The following is a 9,830-nucleotide window of genomic DNA, read 5'->3' on the forward strand; positions in this document are numbered from 1 at the left end:
ATTAAGCCATCCAAAAGGTGGCACGGGCATGAATAGCCCGTAAGTGGAGGCCCTTTTGAGCCATTACCAGTATCAAGAGCTGATACTGGAGAGATCTGTGGAGGTGCGACTGCACCCTGCGTGACGGGAGATGTCTCCCGTGGACTATTCAGATTGATGAAGATTAAGCCACCCAAAAGGTGGCACGGGCATGAATAGCCCGTAAGTGGTGGCCCTTTTGAGCCATTACCAGTATCATTAGCTGATACTGGAGATCTGTGGAGGTGCGACTGCACCCTGCGTGACGGGAGATGTCTCTTACGGACTGATGTCTGCTATATTATTATATTATTATATTATATTATATATATATATATATATATATATATATATATATATATATATATATATATATATATATATATATATATATATATATATATATATATATATATGACAATGTCAGACCACGGAGGAAAATGAAACAGGAATTTCCTTAAGTACTTTCGTATATTAAATACATCTTCAGAAGGAAATCTGAAGATGTATTTAATATACGAAAGTACTTAAGGAAATTCCTGTTTCATTTTCCTCCGTGGTCTGACATTGTCACATTCTTAATCACGTGTTTATTTTCGTGATATACACACACATATATATATATATATATATTGTCATAACACTCAACTCCCGGGACATTAATCCTCCTCTGACCATGATTCTGTCTCCCGCATATGATGTGATGGGGTGGAACTGTTCTAGGTTCGGGTGTAATGGGGCCGGTTGAGGTGGGGTTGAGTTAAGTGGGGGGCTGATTGGGGGTGTGAGTGGGGGGGGTCTCTCTCAGCTTTCCTGCTTTACGCATGTTTCATTTTAATACCCGCTGCCCCTGTCCCCACCATCCCCAAAGAGGGTATATTACACAGTTGGTGTTCCTCCTAGTGCCTGTGATGCCTCCATATGATAGGTCTATGAGGAGGTAACGAGTCATGCGCCTACATGATGGGCCTAAAGGATGGTAACGAATTGGGCATCCACATAGGCCTAAGAGAAGGAACGAAAACGCCCAACAGTGGGTACTAAGACCCCCCTCTTGTAAATATCATGACATCTATGTAAATGAAAAGTCATAATGTGACAATACAAATGTTTTCCACTTTCACCTCACCAAGAGCCCTCACCAGGAGCCCCCTCCCCTCACACCTCACCAGGAGCCCCCTCCCCTCACACCTCACCAGGAGCCCCCTCCCCTCACACCTCACCAGGAGCCCCCCCCCTCACACCTCACCAGGAGCCCCCCTCCACGGCAGCCCTGACGAACAATCACCACACCAGGTTACACTCCACCAAACTCACTACAGCGTGAATTCCTCACCAAATCAATGAGTTTCATTCCTTGCCCCACACGTAACCCTTCACTTCTCCCCGACCCCGCGCCAGGACTCCCCCGCCCCAGGCCCCAGCTGACGCCTCTGGGGAGCTGTGAGGGGGGGGGGGGTCGGGGCCGCGCCGGAAGCTGCGGCACCGCTCCACAGATAACATCCCACCACTCATCTTGAACGGAAGAACACCATACCTTGAAGGAGGTGACTCAGACGCGAATCCCACGGTTGAGTGCTGGTCCAGAGAGCTATGATCTAGGAGTCATGACAAGGGACCTGGAGTAGATCGTCCTCAACATCTTCGTAACTAGTACAACAGCTGCCGGCTCACAGCTGCCGGAACAACCGTGGACATCTTAAAGAGGAAACTAGATACTTTCATCCAAGGAGTGCCGGACCAACCGGGCTGTGGTGGGTATGTGGGCCTGCGGGCCGCTCCAAGCAACAGCCTGGTGGACCAAACTCTCACAAGTCAAGCCTGGCCTCGGGCTGGGCTTGGGGAGACGAAGAACTCCCAGAACCCCATCAACCAGTTCCCAGAACTCTCTCGAGGTCTCGCTGCAAGTCAGGATACTCAAGATAAAAATCACGGCTGCTATTTTTACAAACAAGATGCTATATTAAGACTCTCAAGGGGCGGAAACTTTCTTAACTACTGCCAACAAACACGGGTATGTTGTTAGGACAAATACGGAGGTCTTTTAAGACAACCTGACAACTTTCAATATGTGCTTGATCAGTCACGCTGTGATAGCTGTCATTTCGCGGGATGAAAAAATCAACAATCAGGTTAATCAGATGGTTTTAGATTTTGAATCTGACTTAAGAGTGTGAAATTTCTCTCTAATTCTAGGAGTAAATTCCAGGGATACCAAGAAAGCTCCTATATATACGTACATTAGGCTAAGGACGGCAAATCGAGAAATTTACAACAAGAAGTCAAGAACGACACGGACGCTGCCACGGGCACCGACTGAGCCAGCCACGGCGCCACGGACAGTCACGGCAGCACAGGGGGGGGGGGGGAACAGTTAACCAATTCGGAGATGCTGGAGATAAGCCGGAGACACAAATAAACGTCACAAAAGGAAACAAATCGCCCATTAGCGAAGGCGAGAGAGACAAGTTAGACCGGAAATGACCAACTAAATGGGGAACATACGAGGCCCACCTACCACAACCACGTACACCACACAAGGCCCACCTACCACAACCACGTACACCACACGAGGCCCACCTACCACAACCACGTACACCATACGAGGCCCACCTACCACAACCACGTACACCATACGAGGCCCACCTACCACAACCACGTACACCATACGAGGCCCACCTACCACAACCACGTACACCATACGAGGCCCACCTACCACAACCACGTACACCATACGAGGCCCACCTACCACAACCACGTACACCATACGAGGCCCACCTACCACAACCACGTACACCATACGAGGCCCACCTACCACAACCACGTACACCATACGAGGCCCACCTACCACAACCACGTACACCATACGAGGCCCACCTACCACAACCACGTACACCACACGAGGCCCACCTACCACAACCACGTACACCATACGAGGCCCACCTACCACAACCACGTACACCATACGAGGCCCACCTACCACAACCACGTACACCACACGAGGCCCACCTACCACAACCACGTACACCACACGAGGCCCACCTACCACAACCACGTACACCACACGAGGCCCACCTACCACAACCACGTACACCACACAAGGCCCACCTACCACAACCACGTACACCACACGAGGCCCACCTACCACAACCACGTACACCATACGAGGCCCACCTACCACAACCACGTACACCATACGAGGCCCACCTACCACAACCACGTACACCATACGAGGCCCACCTACCACAACCACGTACACCATACGAGGCCCACCTACCACAACCACGTACACCACACGAGGCCCACCTACCACAACCACGTACACCACACGAGGCCCACCTACCACAACCACGTACACCACACGAGGCCCACCTACCACAACCACGTACACCACACGAGGCCCACCTACCACAACCACGTACACCACACGAGGCCCACCTACCACAACCACGTACCACACACATAATGCATTACCATACAATAACCTGTTTACACACAAACAGAATACATGACCATCTGTAGAAAACAGTTTAGATATCATTGTAGACTGTCAGGAGCTGGTAGCTGTAGCCTCCCATATCTGTCTTCTGTCTGTCTGTCTTCTTAGTTTGAGACAGACAAACACTCACTAGATGTTTGTCTGATGTCTCACTAGATCATCACCTGATCCTGACATGATTGACGTCACTCGTCATCCATCAATGCACTGATATTTTCCGCAACCTGACAAGGAGTTGAAGGCGGTGTATCCCTCTTTCAAAACCATGGTCCAACAGCCTGGTTGACCAGTCCAGCAACCAGGAGGCCTGGTCGACGACCGGGTAGATAGAGTCCCAGACCCCTCAGTCGTTCCTCCTAGAGTCCCAGACCCCTCAGTCGTTCCTCCTAGAGTCCCAGACCCGTCAGTCGTTCCTCCTAGAGTCCCAGACCCTCAGTCGTTCCTCCTAGAGTCCCAGACCCTCACAGTCGTTCCTCCTAGAGTCCCAGACCCTCAGTCGTTCCTCCTAGAGTCCCAGACCCTCAAGTCGTTCCTCCTAGAGTCCCAGACCCTCAAGTCGTTCCTCCTAGAGTCCCAGACCCTCAAGTCGTTCCTCCTAGAGTTCCAGACCCCTCAGTCGTTCCTCCTAGAGTCCCAGACCCCTCAGTCGTTCCTCCTAGAGTCCCAGACCCTCAGTCGTTCCTCCTAGAGTCCCAGACCCTCAAGTCGTTCCTCCTAGAGTCCCAGACCCTCAGTCGTTCCTCCTAGAGTCCCAGACCCTCGAGTCGTTCCTCCTAGAGTCCCAGACCCTCGAGTCGTTCCTCCTAGAGTCCCAGACCCTCAGTCGTTCCTCCTAGAGTCCCAGACCCTCAAGTCGTTCCTCCTAGAGTCCCAGACCCTCAGTCGTTCCTCCTAGAGTCCCAGACCCTCACAGTCGTTCCTCCTAGAGTCCCAGACCCTCAAGTCGTTCCTCCTAGAGTCCCAGACCCTCAAATCGTTCCTCCTAGAGTCCCAGACCCCTCAGTCGTTCCTCCTAGAGTCCCAGACCCTCAAATTGTTCCTCCTAGAGTCCCAGACCCTCAGTCGTTCCTCCTAGAGTCCCAGACCCTCAGTCGTTCCTCCTAGAGTCCCAGACCCTCAAATCGTTCCTCCTAGAGTCCCAGACCCCTCAGTCGTTCCTCCTAGAGTCCCAGACCCCTCAGTCGTTCCTCCTAGAGTCCCAGACCCCTCAGTCGTTCCTCCTAGAGTCCCAGACCCCTCAGTCGTTCCTCCTAGAGTCCCAGACCCTCACAGTCGTTCCGCATAAACTCTTTCCCCCAAGCACCAAACTTCGCTCAATGCCAAGAAAAAGTTGTCAAAAGAATTTTCCAGCTGACAGCCGCATTGATCAGGTGACGGGAGGAGGTAACTTGAAGCCCCTGCACGGCCCATGAAACATTCGCGTCAAGTTTGGCGTTCAAGTTGTACGCCGTCTCCAAGGTTTACACAAACTTGCCACCAAAGGTCATTTTTACCGCGAAATTAATTATAGAGGTTGAGGGAGGCAAGTTTACCAGGCCAGCTGGCGTGATGTGTGGTGGTGCGTTAGCGATGCGCGCATAAAATATGCGAGCCTTACCTTGCGTCGATTTTGGGGCTCAACGTCCCCGCGGCCCGGTTCCTGACTAGGCCTCCTTGGGGGAGGGGAGGGGGGGAAACGGGGGGGAATTATTCACAACGAAGACGTCTCATGTTTCGTAGATCTGTACTATGGGTTAGTTTGGATAAAGCATAAAGCAGTATCTCCCTACTTATGTTGTCATAGCCACTACCACCGTCCACCACCACCACAGTCCCTACCACTGCCGTCCCTACCACCATCACCGTCTACCACCACCGTCCCTACCACCACCGTCCACCACCACCACAGTCCCTACCACTGCCGTCCACCACCACCATCACCGTCTACCACCACCGTCCCTACCACCACCGTCCCTACCACCACCACAGTCCCTACCACTGCCGTCCACTACCACCATCACCGTCTACCATCACCGTCCCTACCACTACCGTCCCTACCACCACCACAGTCCCTACCACTGCCGTCCACTACCACCATCACCGTCTACCACTACCGTCCCTACCACCACCACAGTCCCTACCACTGCCGTCCACTACCACCATCACCGTCTACCACTACCGTCCCTACCACCACCACAGTCCCTACCACTGCCGTCCACTACCACCATCACCGTCTACCACTACCGTCCCTACCACCACCGTCCCTACCACCACCACAGTCCCTACCACTGCCGTCCACTACCACCATCACCGTCTACCACTGCCGTCCCTACCACCATCACCGTCTACCACTACCGTCCCTACCACCACCGTCCCTACCACCACCACAGTCCCTACCACTGCCGTCCACTACCACCATCACCGTCTACCACTGCCGTCCACTACCACCATCACCGTCTACCACTCCCGTCCACTACCACCATCACCGTCTACCACTACCGTCTTACCACTACCGTCCACTACCACCACCGTCCCTACCACCACCGTCCCTACCACCACCGTCCCTACCACCACCGTCCCTACCACCACCGTCCACCACCACCACAGTCCCTACCACTGCCGTCCACTACCACCATCACCGTCTACCACTGCCGTCCACTACCACCATCACCGTCTACCACTACCGTCCACTACCACCACCGTCCCCTACCACCACCGTCCCTACCACCACCGTCCCTACCACCACCGTCCCTACCACCACCGTCCCTACCACCGTCCCTACCACCACCGTCCCTACCACCACCGTCCCTACCACCACCGTCCCTACCACCACCACCGTCCCTCATAGCTAATGCCTACATTCCGTGAAGATCATCTTTACGCACATGAACACAGGTAGATCACAGAACACGGCCATGCGCTATATAAACATAACAGTTTGTAAACAAATCCACAATCGTTCGAATCCTCGTCACGGCCCTTGTGGATTTGTTCATTTGATGCATCACGTTAGTGTGATCTCTGTGTGTAATAGCAGTTTGTGCTACGCAAGAACTCTCTTACGAGTCACCGAGTGACTCTCTTACGTCACTTGACTTACGTCACTAAGAGTCACACTCTTACGAGTCACTAAGCATCTGGGCATCTTTGATGCTTACGACCCCCACACATCGCACCATACACCACTCAAATACGGAAATTAATGAGGCTTGTTAAGTCTACAGGACGAGCTCTCTCATGCTGTACATCTTCTTGAGATGATTTCGGGGCTTTAGTGTCCCCGCGGCCCGGTCCTCGACCAGGCCTCCATCCCCAGGAAGCAGCCCGTGACAGCTGACTAACACCCAGGTACCTATTTACTGCTAGGTAACAGGATTGTATATATAGGTTACATCACAACAATCATTACACAGGAGGGCGGAGGGTAATATATAATCCTGGGACCAGATTCACGAACCAGTTACGCAAGTACTTACGAACGTGTACATCTTTCCTCAGTCTTTGACGGCTTTGGTTACATTTATTAAACAGTTTACAAGCATGAAACTTGCCAATCAACTGTTGTTGTTGTTATAAACAGCCTCCTGGTGCTTCGGAGCTCATTAACTGTTTAATAATTGTAAACAATGCGGCCAAAGATTGAGAAGAGATATACAGGTTCGTAAGTACTTGCGTAACTGCTTCGTGAATCTGGCCCCCAGGACGTAAAGGCACTAATGAGACAACGTTTACTCCGGATGAAACCATTCGTACGCTACTCTGCCACATCAACTATAAGAAAGAGCAACGTTGTCAAGTTAATGTAAACACGTTAACATTGTTTGGAAGACAGAAGAGTTAGGGGGGACATGATCACCACATTCAAGATTCTCAAGGGAATCGACAGGGTAGATAAAGACAGTCTATTTAACACTAGGGGAACACGCACTAGGGGACACAGGTAGAACCTGAGTGCCCAAATGAGCCACAGAGATATTAGAAAGAACTTTTTTAGTGTCAGAGTGGTTGACAAATAGAATGCATTAGGCAGTGATGTGGTGGAGGCTGACTCCATACACAGTTTCAAGTGTAGATAATATAGAGTCCAATAGGCTCAGGAACCTGTACACCTGTTGATTGACAGTTGAGAGGCGGGACCAAAGAGCCAGAGCTCAACCCCCGCAAACACAACTAGGTGAGTATAACTAGGTGAGTACGTATGGCATGCCAACGTCGACGTCATTACCCACTTGCATAATCCCAGGGATAATATCCCAGGGATAATATCCCACATCCCGTTGCTCTCTTCAGATTTAAGCCGTCCTTATCTTCTCCCTATCCAACAACATGGACTGGACGGTACAGCGACGACCTCGCTTTTTGCAGGTCGGCGTTCCATCCTAATCGGTCCCAAAATGGTTGGGGACCGTTCCCTCATTCTCATATCCCATCTATACTATCCTAAGATCTCTTCCATATGCTGTATCTTGAGATGATTTCGGGCTTTAGTGTCCCCGCGGCCCGGTCCTCGACCAGGCCTCCACCCCCAGGAAGCAGTCCGTGACAGCTGACTAACACCCAGTTACCTATTTTACTGCTAGGTAACAGGGGCATAGGGTGAAATAAACTCTGCCCATTGTTTCTCGCCGGCACCCGGGATCGAACCCGGGACCACAGGATCACAAGTCCAGCGTGCTGTCCGCTCGGCCGACCGGTTCCCATTGCTCTAGACTTCAGACAAGGAAACTTAAACTGTCGAGCTAATGAAAGCATCCTCCTATTATTTACAACACACAGCCCCGCTCCTGTGCCAGGTAAGTTACGGGCTCACCATAGCCCGTGCTACTTGCCCCGCTCCTGTGCCAGGTAAGTTACGGGCTCACCATAGCCCGTGCTACTTGGAACTTGTTCAGAGTAGCTGAATCTATAACAACATCCTATTACTATAATTTACGAGCTTTGAGTTCGTATCGTTAGCTAAATACTTCATATTATGAAGTATTTAGTATTAAGTAGTAAGTATTAAGTAAGTATTAAGTAAGAAGTATTAAGAAGTAAGAGAGCATTGCAACAAGAACAGTCAAGACAGCATCGTGCAGTCTTCCCAGAACAATAATTACGACAGTGAGAAGAAAATAAGCCAATTATGATATAATCATTTGATGGAATGTCTGAGCACACAATCTAGGTTATTAGCGCATTAACGTTTATAAAATCTTATGGTTTCATCTACATCTCGCACGGAAGCTGGTGATGCGCCTATTATGAAGCATCAATCCCTCATCAACTGCCAACCACCACCACCACGCCATCAACCAGCCTCGGCTACATCAACCACCACCCCCTAGTAGCACTATTATCACTTGGAATAAACCTGGACCTTTGGAAAGGTCTTCTCTTTCGATCAGCACCTATGATGGGAAGTGTATGGGTGGGGTAGGGGCATTCACCCCTATACCACACCCATACACTCTACCCCAGCTGCACCCACCACCACTTCTACCACCACTATTACCACTGCCAACTTCGTTACCACCACCAACACTGCCAGGGCCGCTACAGCCCCTTCCAACACCGCTACCACAACTGCCACCATCCCGCATCATAACACAAACAGCATTAACACTGCTACAATAACTGCCCACTGATGCCTGCACACCACCAACCACTTAAGACCACTGGGCCACCACCACCACTTCCTTAACACCACCTCATTGAGGTCCGTCCTGCAGAATGTAGACGCTAGTGTGGCCGGGTGGCTGGCCGGTCGAGGGGCTGGCTGGCCGGATGGCTGGCTGGCTGGCCGGCCAAGGGTCTGGCCGAGATATTCCACGAGCACTTAACATCAACAAGTCAACCACTCACATCAAAATAACCGTGAATTCGCATACTTTCTTCGCACATTTAGTGTACTGTAAATATTTCATTTTTAATATACACGTTAGGGAATGTTTCTTGGTAACTTTGAGCCTGATCTGATCTTACCTAATTAACCCTATTGTACCTGGAGGCCCGCATATCCACTACAACCTGGTTGGTCGGGCATTTCTTGATGGGCCTAAATACCTTGGTAATTAACGTTAACATACTCTTCATTTAATACAAATCTAGACCTGTAACCTACCCCTATCTGAAGGTATTTACCTATCAGTGCCTAATGGGGAGCGAGGTCTAGCCCTTTATGCCCCACCTTCTAGCCTTGTTGTACCTGTTGTGTTGTAATGTTAACGACATTAAAATTCTTTAAGGTGCTAGAGCTAGGAAGACAAACGCCAGCATCAGTGCTCCACTAATGCTGTCGTTCTTAACCAGTGTTGTTTAATCTCAAGAGACCTCAAAGATGGACCCTGTGGGA

At 50.8% G+C, this 9,830-nt stretch overlaps 1 protein-coding gene across 1 annotated transcript in view; it reads right to left on the bottom strand.

Annotated features, from left to right (window-relative positions):
- The window catches only part of LOC123746654 (plexin-B), a 364,020-nt gene that overhangs the window by 230,793 nt on the left and 123,397 nt on the right, over positions 1-9,830 (bottom strand). The gene's annotated exons all lie outside the window — the stretch shown is intronic.

This window comes from Procambarus clarkii, chromosome 85 (genome assembly GCF_040958095.1).
Source record: "Procambarus clarkii isolate CNS0578487 chromosome 85, FALCON_Pclarkii_2.0, whole genome shotgun sequence".
NCBI classification, from domain to species: Eukaryota; Metazoa; Arthropoda; class Malacostraca; order Decapoda; family Cambaridae; genus Procambarus; species Procambarus clarkii.